This window comes from Apium graveolens, unplaced genomic scaffold (assembly GCF_009905375.1).
Source record: "Apium graveolens cultivar Ventura unplaced genomic scaffold, ASM990537v1 ctg5264, whole genome shotgun sequence".
Lineage (NCBI taxonomy): Eukaryota > Viridiplantae > Streptophyta > Magnoliopsida > Apiales > Apiaceae > Apium > Apium graveolens.
The window spans coordinates 211,532-226,515 of NW_027418896.1; positions in this window are offsets into that span (position 1 = coordinate 211,532).

Below are 14,984 nucleotides of genomic sequence, written 5' to 3' on the forward strand. Positions count from 1 at the left end.
CCTGGTTTTGCATTGTGGTTTGTATCATCTTGGTTGTTATTATTGTTGTTGTTAGTTTCTTCATTCTGGGTGTTGGTGCGGGTATTTCTTCTGGGAGGCATTTTTTGTAAAGAATCAAACAACTTATTTAGGTTTTTAAATCAAATTCTTTGCATAAAAGAAAAGTTTTGTAAAACAGAAATATCTCTTTTTGAAAATAGTTGTAACTAAGTAAATTGCATGCTTCTTTATAGAATATAAACAGTTATGAAAAACAGGGTATATGGTATCACAGGGGTATAACTGGTGCAATGAATAAGGTAAAATGAAACAGGTGTAGTAAAATGAATGACAATACTGGAAAGGAAAAGGTACTGATATATATAAATCAAAAGTTTTGAGTAGTACAAGCGTAAAGACGCTTCGGATGTAAAAGCAAAAGGGTACAACAACCTACTCACTAGTCAGCATAGCTAGTATATAAATACAACTCAAAAGTCTACTGATACACACTACACACTCCTATACATAATATATAACCATCACAATACTGCTCAGCATCTCTAGATCTCTAACTCATGGCAAGTCTGGACCTCCAATCTCCTCAAGCTCCTCTAGAACCCAGTTAGCCCACTCCACTAGGAAATCAGGGGTGATGTGCTCATGTGTAACCTCAACAATCCTCACTGCAGATGCTCTACGAAATGCCTGGAGCCTCTCTCTGAGTCGCCTCTCACCAGTCCCAACCTCTCTGGTACGCATAATATGTAGTAACTCCTGAATCTGACCATATAAGAATCGCTGCTCCATAAGGCAAGCCTCAAACTGATGATATGGGACAGGATAGGAAGAGAACTGGAAATGTACTCCTGGAACTGAGTGACTAGTAAACCCTGAATCAGCAGGTGGGGGTCCTCTGATAGGTGGCCTCATGCCTGGAGGTGGAATAGCCTGCAATGGTACGGGCTGCAACACAGGTGGAGGTAGTATAGCCAACACTGGTGGAACAACAAGATGTGGATCCGAAGACGGTAATCCAACTGAAGGCTCCGAGTGATCAGCTGATACGGGGATAAAAGAGTCGGCCATCGCTGCTATCTGAAATCATATCGCAATATAAGAATCTTGAACCATGACGCGAATCACACTAATACCTGTTATACCGAAGCACTCAACCACTCAACATTCTATCTTTCTATTCCTTACTTCAAATCCTAACCCTCTACCCATTCCCGTCAATCCTAGGCTTGTGTCAGTGACTTATAACTTGTAGCTCTGATACCAAACCCGTGGCGCCCTCCAACCCGGGTCAGAAGTTTGCGGTCCATACACACACACACCTTATTAATAACCTGCTTATAATAATGATAAAGATAATAATAATGATATGCAGTGACCCTACTTACCGATTAACACGGACCGCAACAGGTTAAAGTATGCACACAAGCCAACGACACTTACTTATATTACAAACCGTTCACATCCCAACTATCCAAACTTAGAATTGAGTATTAAACATTATTACAAACTTTTACAAACTTAAATTATTCCAAAAGAATCTTACTAGCTCAACTCGATCAACCTGAACCCCTAGCTCTCGCGCTGGACTGGGGATCCTCGGTACCAACCGGTTCCTTCTTAACTGGAAAAGAACATAAACAACATTGCACAAATGAGCTAACTAGATCAGCATGTCACAATGACAAAACTGAGAATAATGATCATCAGGTAAATATGGTTATGATATCAAATAAACAATGGATTATGATTTGGAATTGGATATTATATTTTCATTTTAAAAACCAAGGTTAGGTTGCTAATCAGTCATGCACTAACCCCGAGCAAAGCACACAGCACTGCTCTAACTACTGGATCCAAGACACATATTGGCCTAACTTGACCATTATATGGTTTGACCACGAATCTGGTCCACAATTTTATAAAAACAATCCAATTCTACCATAATAACAGAATAAGCAGTAATAAACAATAAACAAAATCATTAAGAACATTAGACGTTCAATAATGAAAATGGCTTCAATCTACATAAAGATCAATATGGTATTTCCAAAGCTTGGCTGCTAGGTAGTGAAAGAATTGGATAACAAAAAGATCAATATTTCAGGGTTTCAAGGATTTTGTCTTTCAAAGCATAAGATACAATGGTTTGAGTGTGTAAGCAATCTGGTTCAGTGTTTGATAATTAGTTTGTATGTATTTGTGGTGTAGTATCGTATATTTGAGGTTCGTATTTGGGGATACAACAATCAATGGTTTAGAAAGAATCAGGTTTACAACTCAAGATCAATAAATGGAATCAGGGTTTAGGGTTCAGTGCTTCAAAGCACTTGCAATATAAACAGGACTATCAATCACTATAATATCTCGAGAAGGTCAGAACACTTGTCTGGTACTAGCTTACTACACTGCACTTGCTCTCAATCACCAAAGTCTTACTCTTTGACTATCTGTTTCCCTTTCCTACGCCTTACCTCTTCTGCTCACATATCATAAGCATCTATCAATATTCAACTCATACGATTCGATTCAACACATACTTCTATCTACCCTTCGTTTCATCCAAATCCGATTGACGGATTGAAAGTTACGCAATAAACAAGTAAACATCGAATATCGAGACCGACAGTTAACCAACAAGTCATATATAACACATAACACGTCACATAATCAATGGTATATCATTTTTAAAGAAGTCTCGGGTCATAAATAGGCTTTCAGATATTTAAAACTGATTTTTAAAACATTTTTCGAAATTAAAACAGATCGTTGAATCAATTTCGAAGTAGTAAACAAGGTTCGATTGACCAATTCTGGCTTCAAAACAATTTCATAATAATTATCGAGCCTTGAAAACGATTTAAAATGATATTTTAAAGCTCGAAACTATTTTTCAGAATTTTTAAATCATTTTTAAATAATTAAATCTAATTAAATAATTAATTAAAATCAATTAATAATTAATTAAATCAATCAGTCAATTAATTTTCGAATTAATTGACTAATTAATCAATTAAAAATTAACTAAAATTCATTAACTAATTAATTCAGATTTATTTTTGAATTAAATATAATTTTTGGAATTAAAATAATAATTTTTGGAATTTTTAGAAATTAAAATCGAATTTTTATAATTAAAATAAATAGGAAATATTATTTTTAAATAATTTTTAAACAGAAATCCAAAATATGCTAACTCTGGAAACCTGGGGGACTAAACTGTTTTTTCCCCAAAATATCCCGGATATTACAATATCACTAAGAGCTGCTAGGGTTACAATGAATAATCTTCTGTTGTGAATGATAACACATCTAGTGTAAACCCTAAGCTGTGTTTATATACTACACAGTTACAAGATATCTTCTAATTGATATGAAATATAATTTTGTCTCCTAAAATATATCAATCAGATATTATCTTCTACAAGTCTTCTAGATGTCGAACTCTAAAGCATATCTTCCACTGTTTTAGTCCAGATCCTCTCTAGTAAATCAGCTACAACAAATCTCATGTTTCTTTCCTAAATTTTTCTAATCCTATTATTCAAGATGCATTTGAAATTTTTTTATAATTTTTTCTTATGATTAAAATAATTATATCTTAACATGAGGTTGGATCGTTCAAAAATTTGTTAAAAAAATTATCTAGTTAATCAGAAAAAAATCTGTTGTTTTGGGAGTTAGGCGTTTTCTTGATTTTTCTATTCTTTTCATGCAAGATGAATTTGATTTTTTGGTACTTTTTTCTTATGGCTAAAATCCATATATCTTAATATACATTGGATTAGATTGTCGAAAAAATTATTTAAAAAAATTCATAGTTAATCGGGAACAAATCCCGAGAGTAAGACTTTTCCTAACTTTTTCTATTCCCCGTCAAGATGAATTTGAAACATTTTTATAAATTTTTATGATGACTAAAGTCGATACATGTTAACATGTACAGTCGGATCATCGAAAAAATGTTTAAAAAATAGTCTCGTTAACTGGGAATTCTTATATTACGGAGTTGGACTTTTTCTATAATTTTCTATTACTGTCATGCAAGATGAATTTGATTTTTTTTTATAATTTTTTCATATGACTAGAATGGATATATTTTAACATCCTGGATCATCGAAAAAATCATTAAAAAATTCTTTTGTTTATCGGGAACAAATCTCATATAGGGAGTTGGACTTTTTCTAGATTTTTCTATTAGTGCCATGCAAGATGAATTTGAATTTTTTTTGTTATATTTTCTTTTGACTAAAATCGATATAACCTAACATCCGTATGGTTGAATCGTTGAAAAAATTGTTAAAAAAATTATCTAGTTAATTAGGAACAAATCTCGTGTTTCGGCATCAGACTTGTCCTAGAGTTTTCTATTCTCGTCATGCAAGATGAATTCAATTTTTTTTTTGTAATTTGTTCTTATTATAAAAATCAATACATCTTATTTCCATACAATTGGATTGTCGAAAAAAATATTTACAAAAATTATCTGTAAATCAGGAATTTACCTCGTGTTTCTGTTTTGTAATATGAACTTCTAATTTTTTTTAATTTTTTTATGACTAAAATCGATATATCTTGGCATCGGTATGGTTGGGTTGTGTTAAAGATCTTTTGAATAAATTTATGGTTAATCATGAACTAATCACATTTTTGGGACGTGAACTTTTTCTAGAATTTTCTATTCCTATGAGGAAACTGTTATGCCAAATAAATTCACTGTTGAATATTTTTTAGGACTACCAGTTTTTTTAACCGGTGTGTATGGAACATTGTATGATTGAGAATTTCTTGTATTGTTCATCTAATTTTTACGAGGGGGAATTTAAATTATCTTGAAAATTTGAATAAGCCGTCGTACAAGACCAACCATTTAATGGAACCAATTTTATTTTGTTTTAGTTTAGGCAGAAAAAATTAAATTTTCATAAAATCATTTGTTGTTGATATTTGAAAAATTGAATAACCCGCCTACAAAATCATCAAATTGATGACTATAACCAACAGAATTAAGTTGGTTTTAGTTTCAGCTGAAATTTAAAATTTTCAGCTGAAATTTAAAATTTTCATGAAATGTTTGGGGGTATTTAAATTTTTGTTAAAATTTGAATAACAAACCAATTAACGATTATAACCAACCGGTTTTAGTTTAGTCAGAAAAGTCAAATTAACTTGCCTATTATAATATTTATATTTTAATATTAAGTGTCTTGTGAAAATTTTATCTTATCACAGTCATACCCTTTTAAAAATTTAGGCATTAACCACCACTCATAAGTTAATAGGTTTTTGAGATATAAATATTTTGTACAATGCATATTCTTTTCTAATGTTCTATTATGTACATATTTATATAAGTAGTTTTATTAATTATTACAAAAACTAATATAAATTCAATTATACAATTAAAAATATATCAAGATTTTGATTTTTAAACAATTAAGATAGATGTTTAGTTGTACTTGCTGAGTCAGGGGTGCGGGAAACCATCAGAAAAGGACTTTACGACGTTGAACCAGAATTCAGGGACTCGCTTCACATTTGTCCAGCAATAACGAAAAGAGGTTGCAGATTCCTCCCATCCCTCCGTGAACCGTATAAGAAGCCCTTCCTTCCTCAAAAGAATGGTGGCCGCAATGGGATGACAGGACCAAATTAAACTCCATTGTAACTCGTCATGCAAGTGCATCAGATGTAGAGAGAATAAATGAAGAGCTTCCTAATTCTGGACCAGACCCTCTCGTAAACATCACCGAAAATGTGATCCGAGAATGCAGAAAGAAAAACATGGTCTGGGATGGGAAGAACTGTGGTCAGGCTGGTCAAAAAAGATTAATCTTACATTTCATTTACTGTTGTTTTTAAATGGGACAAAAAAAAGGTAAATACCCAATGAAAAATAAATCAATGGATCCAAAAAATCTTTTTCAATTCCCTAAAACTTTTACTTAGGCCATTAAAACACTAAAAAAACATAAACTATAGGATGCTAAAAGAAGATTATTACTTACCAGAGAGTGTTCGACCTTAGTTCTTTGAGGAGCATTTTCTTCATTGTTTTTTGGCAAACGTCATGTATCTACGAATGGAAATCAAGAAATATATTAAGTGCCCTTTTACAACGAACAATAAATTATAGATGAAAGAAAAGATTACAACGATTTGACATGTGCATTTTACCGAGAAAATCCAAACCAAATGGAGTTAAAAATTAGTGCTAATTTACAAATGTAAAGTATTATTATCATGGTGTATTCACTTCTCTATAAACAAAATTAAAACAAAAATATAAGGACCGGATTTGATTAGAAATTACCTCCATTGAGAACCAATACTAAACAATAAATAAATTTAAAATCACATTCAAAATTCAAATGAGTCCAGGAACTCAAGCAACATAATATATATTAATATTACACACTATAATTTCAACAAATGAAATAAATGTATATAAATTAAAGGTAAAATCTTAGCGTTAAAAAATATTCAAGAATTTGACATCTCTATTTAGCTAAATACGGTCCGATGATCAAGAATAAAGTAATTATGAGTGTCTGCATCTACAAGATATAAATGTTCAAAGAATTAGGTTGAGCCATCACTTACCAATTTGAATCGAAAAAGTCATGATGGTAAGTATTATGTACACCGTAGATGTGGTTGATATAGATTGAGGAAAATTTAGCAGATGGGTTAGAACCCGATATTAAAAATAATGATATGTGAAGAAACTTAAAAAGAAAGCGGGGAACTCACGAACTGGTGAGATTACTTCAAAGAATAAGTGATTAAAGAATGTGAGAAATATATACATATATTCAGCATTTTGAAGGGTACAGAATAGTCGAGAACCTACTCGAATTGGGCCGACCCAGAAATAAAATATCAATAAACTGTCATCGCTGTAGATTGGGCCGTAATTATAATTTTAGGAACCTATCTTATAGATAGAATGGAGTGAAAGTTAAACAAAAGCCCAATAATCAAATAAGCACAATTTCTTTTTGATTCATTGTGAAGAGGCCCATAAACCAAATGAACTAAATATTCCAAAAACAAATTATAGAACTTAGTCCATTTTGATTATATGAAAAGTACAAAGTGGCAAGTGGGTCATATACACGAGGAAATAGGTTTAGTCGACTCAATTACTTTTACATTGGTTCAACATCAAAATGGTTGTGTGATACATATTTTTCTAGGTAAGTATTACAACTAAATCAGCACTAAACTAATTACGTTAAACAATGAATATAAAAACCTAGGGAAATTATGTCTATTATGGTTATGAAATACTTAAATCCTAAGCTAAAGCAACTAAAGTGGGCATATAACTAAGATTATGTAAATTTGTCTCAAGTACTAACAATGTGGAAACACGTTTTCATGTCAATAACTTTTGTAAATTCAATTAATCGCCCAATTAAAGCAATTGTTAATATCTCTCGAGTATTAATCCTCTAAAAATTCCATTATTTATCCCACTCTCACTTCAAATTATGCTAACCATATTTATGTCTCTAATGAGTAAAATATCCTATTTATTACTCCTATTTTCATCTAATTAATACATTATATCGCCCGATTACTTAAATTAATAATGAAAATATAAATAACTATAATAGGCATAATTAATCAAATCACATAAAAATTGTGTTAAAATTATATTGTAAACATGGCTACCCTTCCCTACCCTATAAATGACTACTGAATAATAATTATACAAGTTATAAAACTAAGAAAATAAAAAAATATAATTAATCTAATAAGAACATGTAATCTTCAGTTTTATCACAAGACTAAAATATTTCTTTATTATCTTTGTAAAATATCATAACTATATACTCTCTACATGGTATGTGTCTCTAATATTTCTTAAACTAATAAAAAAATCTGATCCCTATTTTAATTTTACAAATATATTATTATTCATAAATTTACAAGTCAGACTTCTAAACCGACCATGATTCTCTAATAAAATTCATTATTGTCAGGTCTCCCATCTCATTATTGGACCATCTCCGAAAAATAAAATTCATAAGCTTTGTGTGGGCTATAAGATGGTCCCAACCGGACTTTTGTAATTTATAATAGAGCCCAAACAATTTAAGTAGCGCGTAACCCAAAAAATCAAAATTGTAAAACCAACAGTCTCAATTAATATAATTGGGAGTTTTATATCGGGTGCATATAAAAAAAATCTTTGGATTCATTCCAAAGATAATCCAAAGATTTTTCCACTAACAACTTTACCTTCCTCTCCTTCATTGTCGTCTTTGACGTAATTGTTTCAATCTTCCAACATTTTAATCTAGACTTTTTCCTCTGAATTGAATAATCTTTTACGACCTCTGACATAATTTCCTTTCTCTTGCGCTTTATCAACCGCTTTATAAAAGATTCATGAGATATTGACCTTATTCGAAAGACCTTGCGCATGTGACTAATTTGAATATATGTATAAAGACTTTGTTTTTTTCGTATTATTAAATAAAAGATGATTAGGCAATTTATGTGTTCAGTGTTAAATATTAATTATGTGTTGAATTATTCGTGTTATTAATTGTTGCTTCGGTTGGAGGTGTCATTGTATTAATTTGTGTTTGTATTTAGTAGGAATAATAAAGTTTAATTTTCATAAATCTGAATATTATTAGAAAAATAATATATCGTCAAATATTCAGTCTCAAATTTAATTCTGATCATAATTATTTGTTAATTCGATGTTAAATTCAAAATTTCTTTAAAAAGTTCAGAAAATTTCATTTTACTAGTTTTTTATTTATGGGATTTTAAAATTACTTGGGAGTTTTTTCGATTTGTTTTTATCCGCGAATTGTATCGTTAAAATTAGAATCGGGCGTCAAAATTCAGGTTGGGCAGGCGGGAATGGGATACGTGGCAGTGAGAGTGGGTGATACGTGCCAGATTCTTTTATTTTTCCTCCTTTCTTTTTGTTTTACTTTATCTCTCTTATAATCTCTCAATATCTATCTCATTCTCTCAATTACTTATCTCTGAATATCTCTTTCATTCTCTCAATTTCTTAATCTTTCTGACTCATCTTTCTCCATCCTCTATTCCCTCACCCGACCGTGTCTCTCTAGATAATATGGCACCACCATCTGTCTGTTCAAATTTGTTCGATTTGAGGCTCGAGTCCGGTCTTTTTTATCTTTCACTCTTTGATACTTGCTTGCGTATATGTACGGGTGTGTATATTTGTTAGTTGTTTGCGTTGGGAAATATAATTTTATATATTTGTTTCTTGTTTGTGTTGGCTTATGGTCAACTTTGTGCTTTGATTGATATGGCCAAGGTGATGATTTGGGTAGTTTTATTGTTAGGGAAATTTTCAGTTTTGTGTGGTGGAAAAATTTGTTTGACTTGGATGATAATGGATTTAGAAACTTAAGCGTGTAAATTATTTAATAAGGAAGTCAGTTTAGGTCATATCTTGGTTTCACTGTGTCTTTGTTGTGCCATTTTTATTTCCTTTCTAAATGATAGGTGTAATTGTATTGATAATTTAATTCGGTTGAGTTGCATTACAGATTGGACCTCCTAGAGAACATGGTGTTTGAAGATATTTGATTCTGTAATCGTGCTTATTATTGTTATGATAATATTGAGATATTAAGATTCAATTATATGGTTTGCATGCTAAGTGATTGATGATTTGATTAATAGAGATTATAGGTTTAATTAATTGTTAAATGTTAAAATTATTTGTAAAAACTGTTTTGTCAAATTTATCTATTGTCCTATATGTTGTAAGTATAGCTGTTTAATATAGCTAAGTTCTGTTTTGTAACTCTTTTGTGTTTAGATTGATTCTCGAGTCAAGATTCTACTCGCGAAAGAATTAGCTTAAAATCATATTTGAGTCAAGAGATATGGTCATTTTGGTATAGTGTGCGTAGAGTTTCTGGACAGGGTTTGTCGGCTATATTGACGACTTGTTAGCGGCTCTAAACACCTTGTTTTCATCTGACATTTTTATGGTAGCTAGGTCTCTGATTCAACTAAGTCTCCACCAAATTTCACTGTAACAAACCTATTTATGGATTTGTTAAAAATCTGGAGGCCAACTGAGTTTCTGTGGAGTCCAGCAGCCAAGATGCTGTTATGTGTTTTTATATGTTTAATTATTTACAAAACTTTTGTTTGTACTTGATATTAAATTAGAATGAATATATTTGGTAAATGGTTGATTCCAATTATTATAACTTTAGTAAGGTATAAGCACACGTCATTATTACTTGAGTGGTTATGTACTTATGAGTATATATAAGGATGTGTTTGAGATGACTTATATGATTGATTAGTTTTAACGCTTTTCTTTGTGATTTTATCCGTGTTTATGATAAGTTTTTCTTTGTGATAAACTCGGATGTTGTTATATTTACTAGTCCTCTGTATTTTTTTAAGTGTATAGGTGTGGGTGTACGATGCATATGTCTCTGTGTTGCTATTGTGTGTAAAATTGTTAAAGATCTACTGCATGTGTTTACATATTGTAATTTATAAATACAACTAATAGTGATATTATTCAGCTCTAGCCACAATTTCAATTACTAGATTTCTTTGATCTAATGTTGTTGGTGGGTGCATCACTACATGCTATGTTTATCTGTGATTATGTGTTCATCTTCATCTCATTGAATTCATATTTATGACATATGAATTAGATTACAACAATATTATTTACAGAACTCGTAATCATCTTGCCAGTTCTGAAGCATTTTGATTCTACATTCCCTTAGCGTGCTTCTTTGCTTTCTATAAGATATTATTATTTTGTAATGAAATCATTATTGCAAAAATGTGTGATTTATTTGTTATTGCATTTGAAAGAGGCGGCTGATGTTTGGACATATTTTCTGCAATTTATGTGATGAACTGTTAACTGACTGTTATTAAATGTCCTGATGACAGTGTATCTTCGGATATTAAAGCAAGGATTGATGAACTGAAGTCCAAAATAGAAAACGAAAGGTGACATAAAATTAAGTATCATGTAAGCATTTCTTTTCACATTTTCTCCTCTAAAAAAATGCTTCTTTATTTTTTTTATCAGGCAAAGCTTTGCCGAGGCTTTTTCAAAGAGCTCAAAAGAGGTTTCCAAATGGTGATGGTGGTTTTATATACCTACTTGCTCTACAAGGTACATCTTATTAGTTTGTTAGAAAGATTATTCATCTATACGCAATGAGTTATTGTAAATGTAATTCATGACAGCTTGGGATATGTCTATTAGTAACTTTAACAATATTGACATAGAACATGTACGTATACTTGTAGGGGTTTATTAATCTCTTGGCATTCTTGAATTATAAGAGTCTAGTCATGTGGACATAATTTGATAAACATTTTGGTCATAAATAATATATTCAACCATTTTTCTAGTTCCTAGAGCATATTAAGATACACATGAAAAGCTTATATAAATTGAATAAACTTATGGAAGAGATATTTCATAAAAACAAATCACTTTTTATCTCAGTTTCTAATGTAGAGGTAAATACAAAGTCTTGCTACTTTTCTTGCAGAGGTGTATTACTTCCTATCTTCTTCCAATTCTTGTGTTCTATATCATTCTCCCATCTCATTATTTTAACATCTAGTAGGAACAAATCTCATGTTTCTTTCCTCAATTTTTCTAATCCTATTATTCAAGATGAATTTGAAATTCTTTTGTAATTTTTTCTTAAGATTAAATTAATTATATCTTAACATGAGGTTGGATGGTTCAAAAATTTGTTAAAAAATTTATCTAGTTAAACGGAAAAAAAATCTGTTGTTTTGGGAGTCACCCATTTCTTAATTTTTATATTCTTTTCATGCAAAATGAATTTGATTTTTTTTTGTAATTTTTTCTTATGGCTAAAATCCATATATCTTAATATACGTTGGATTAGATTATCGAAAAAATTGTTAAAAAAAATTCCTAGTTAATCGGGAACAAATCGCGAGAGTAAGACTTTTCTTAACTTTTTTATTCCCCGTCAAGATGAATTTGAAACGTTATCATAAATTTTTATGATGACTAAAGTCGATACATGTTAATATCTGGTGTTTAAAGATATTAACATGGTGTTTGAAGATATTTTATTCTATAATTGTGCTTATTATCGTTATGATAATATTGAGATATTAAGATTCAATTATATGGTTTGCATGCTAAGTGTTTGATGATTTCATTAATAGAGATAATGGGTTTAATTAATTGTTAAATGTTAAAATTATTTGTAAAAACTGTTTTGTCAAATTTATATATTGTCCTATATGTTGTAAGTATAGCCCTTAAATATAGCTAAGTTCTGTTTTGTAACTCTTTTATGTTAAGATTAATCTCGAGTCAAGGTTCTACTCGCGAAAAGATTATCTTAAAATCATATTTGAGTCAAGAGATATGGTCAATTTGGTATAGTGTGCGTAGAGTTTTTGGACACGGTTTGTTGGCTATATTGACGACTCTCTAATACCCCAACTTTTTATACAACAACTATACTTAGATATCAAACTTTATTCATACATAAAACAAGTCTCATATAAGCAAACAAGATTTTGAAATCCAACTCAGAAATAGTATCATATAGCTGAAATAAAGACAAATACAGAGAGACGCAGCTCTAAGATAAGATACTATCACTAAAATATTATTACAATAAGCTCAAGCCAAATGCATTTCCTTGTCCATCCCAGAAATTTAGCACCTGAAAATTTGTAAGTCATGAGCCAAACAGCCCAGCAAGAAAACAATTTGACACTAGTGGACCAAGGAGTTCATGATTTTTATAAAGCCAAAATCATGGCTCAAAATCCAAAGTTTACATATAACATAAATAAATTCCACAGCTTGCCAGTGACACAGTATCATAGGTTCACAACTGTCAATAATGCGCCCCTTCCTAAGGTATCATAAACTGTACAAAACACGCCCGAGTAAGGTATCAAAATCTAGTTCCCTAACTATAAGCCATTACTAAATGTTTCATAGGTCAGAGCTCACTCGGAATTCTTATGTCTAAAATAATTATCCATAGTTGTTAAAATAAAAGCAGTGCAAAAATATTTAACAGATTTCAAAATAAAAATAAAAGTGTGAAGAGTTAACTTATCTTGACACTGACAACCACTTTAACAATTTATCACTTCACGCACAGAAATCCAACCTATGTAGTTATTATTAAAAACTAACATAATTAATTATCCTCATACACACTAATACACAAACCAGGTAAAAGATAATATATATATAAAATTATATATACACAAAAAAGAACTCTAAAACAAAAACCAGGCAAAAGATAATATATATAAAATTATATATACACAAAATAAGGACTCTAAAACAAAAACCAGGCAATAAAAACAACATATAGAGAGTGCTGCAATACAAAATCAGCCAATATTATAAAATAACATGTGTTGCAATACAAAATCAGGCAACAAAATAATATAAAAAAACTAAATATAATGAAATATTATACTAACAAGAATTTACTAAATGAGTTTTTAAAAATTATACAAGTCAATTAATACTATTCCTACCATTTTCTAAAAACACACATAAGTAAAAAAAAATTAAATAAATAAACATGTATGTACATATACTAATAAAATATAATTAAAATTTTCTAGAATGAATAAATGATTGATCAATTTATAAATTAAAACTAACAAAAATAGAGACTTATAAAAGAGAATAAAATCATCACATATGTCATTAACATAATAATAAAAACACTAATAATAATATCTCATAAAATAAATAAACAGTTACATATTAACAAACTTTTATAAAAATAATACACATAATTAACTATTTTTCACATTTATCACGTTAACAACATAATTGAACAAAATCATATAAAAGGAGTTAACCAGAAATATCACATGTACATAATATTTCTTTTCACAAATCATTGTCTTCAAAATTAAAGACTACTTTTAAACAGAGCATTAAGTATTTAACAAAATATCAATGTATAATAAAATATATAAATCAACAAGCACATATATTAAGTATTAAAAATAACTTGGACATTCAGAAATCTTATGTCCCTTCTCTCCACAACTAAAACAAACAAGCTCCAGTGTTCCAACGACAGTCTTTATCCAAGTGATTTTTGCCGCACCTTGAACATATCACCTTGTTCCCTGAAGCGTTTCGAGAAAAATTTCCACCATTTCCTCGATTATTGAACTTTCTCGGGGGATCATTTTTGTTAAATCTACCTGTAGGCTAACATCTCTTCTTAGCCTCAGAGTCTTTCTTTCATTCGTCTCCCACTAGCCCCCTCTCGACTATTAAAGCCTTGTTCAACACCATCTTGTAGCTGTTTAGCTCAAAAGCAGCCACATGCCTCTTAATCTCATTACGTAATCCTTCCTCAAATCTACGTGCCCTACTAATCTCGCCCGCCACCAAAGTTGGCACATACTTAGCCAAACGGGCGAATTCAGCCTCATACTCCGAGACAGTTTGCTTTTCTCCTTGTTCCAACCTTATAAAATCGCACTCGAACTTAGCTCGTACCGTCCTGGGAAAATACTTGTCCTTAAATGACTCCTTAAAAGTTTCCCAAGTGTATGCTCTGGAAGCCTCTTCTTTATTATTTTTACCGCGTCTTTTCTCCATTAGCTGCCAGTCGTAAGCACTTCCTTGGAGTTGGTAGCTTGCCAAATTAACCTTCTGCTCGTCCGTACTTCCTAGTAACTCAAAAATCTTCTCCATCTCTTGTAGCCACTTATCCACTTCTGAAGGATTTGTAGATCCTTCAAAAACTGGAGGAGTTAGCCTCTTAAATTCAGATATCAAACTCCTAGGTCCATTTTGCTGGTTCCCTACCAATGTCGCCAATGTGTCTGCCAATTGAGTCATCATGTGCGCACCTTCATCAGTGTTACTTCTCTGACGAGGCATGATTCCTACATAATTTATTCAGTGCTCAATCTTGGAATAACTATATAATATACAAGAT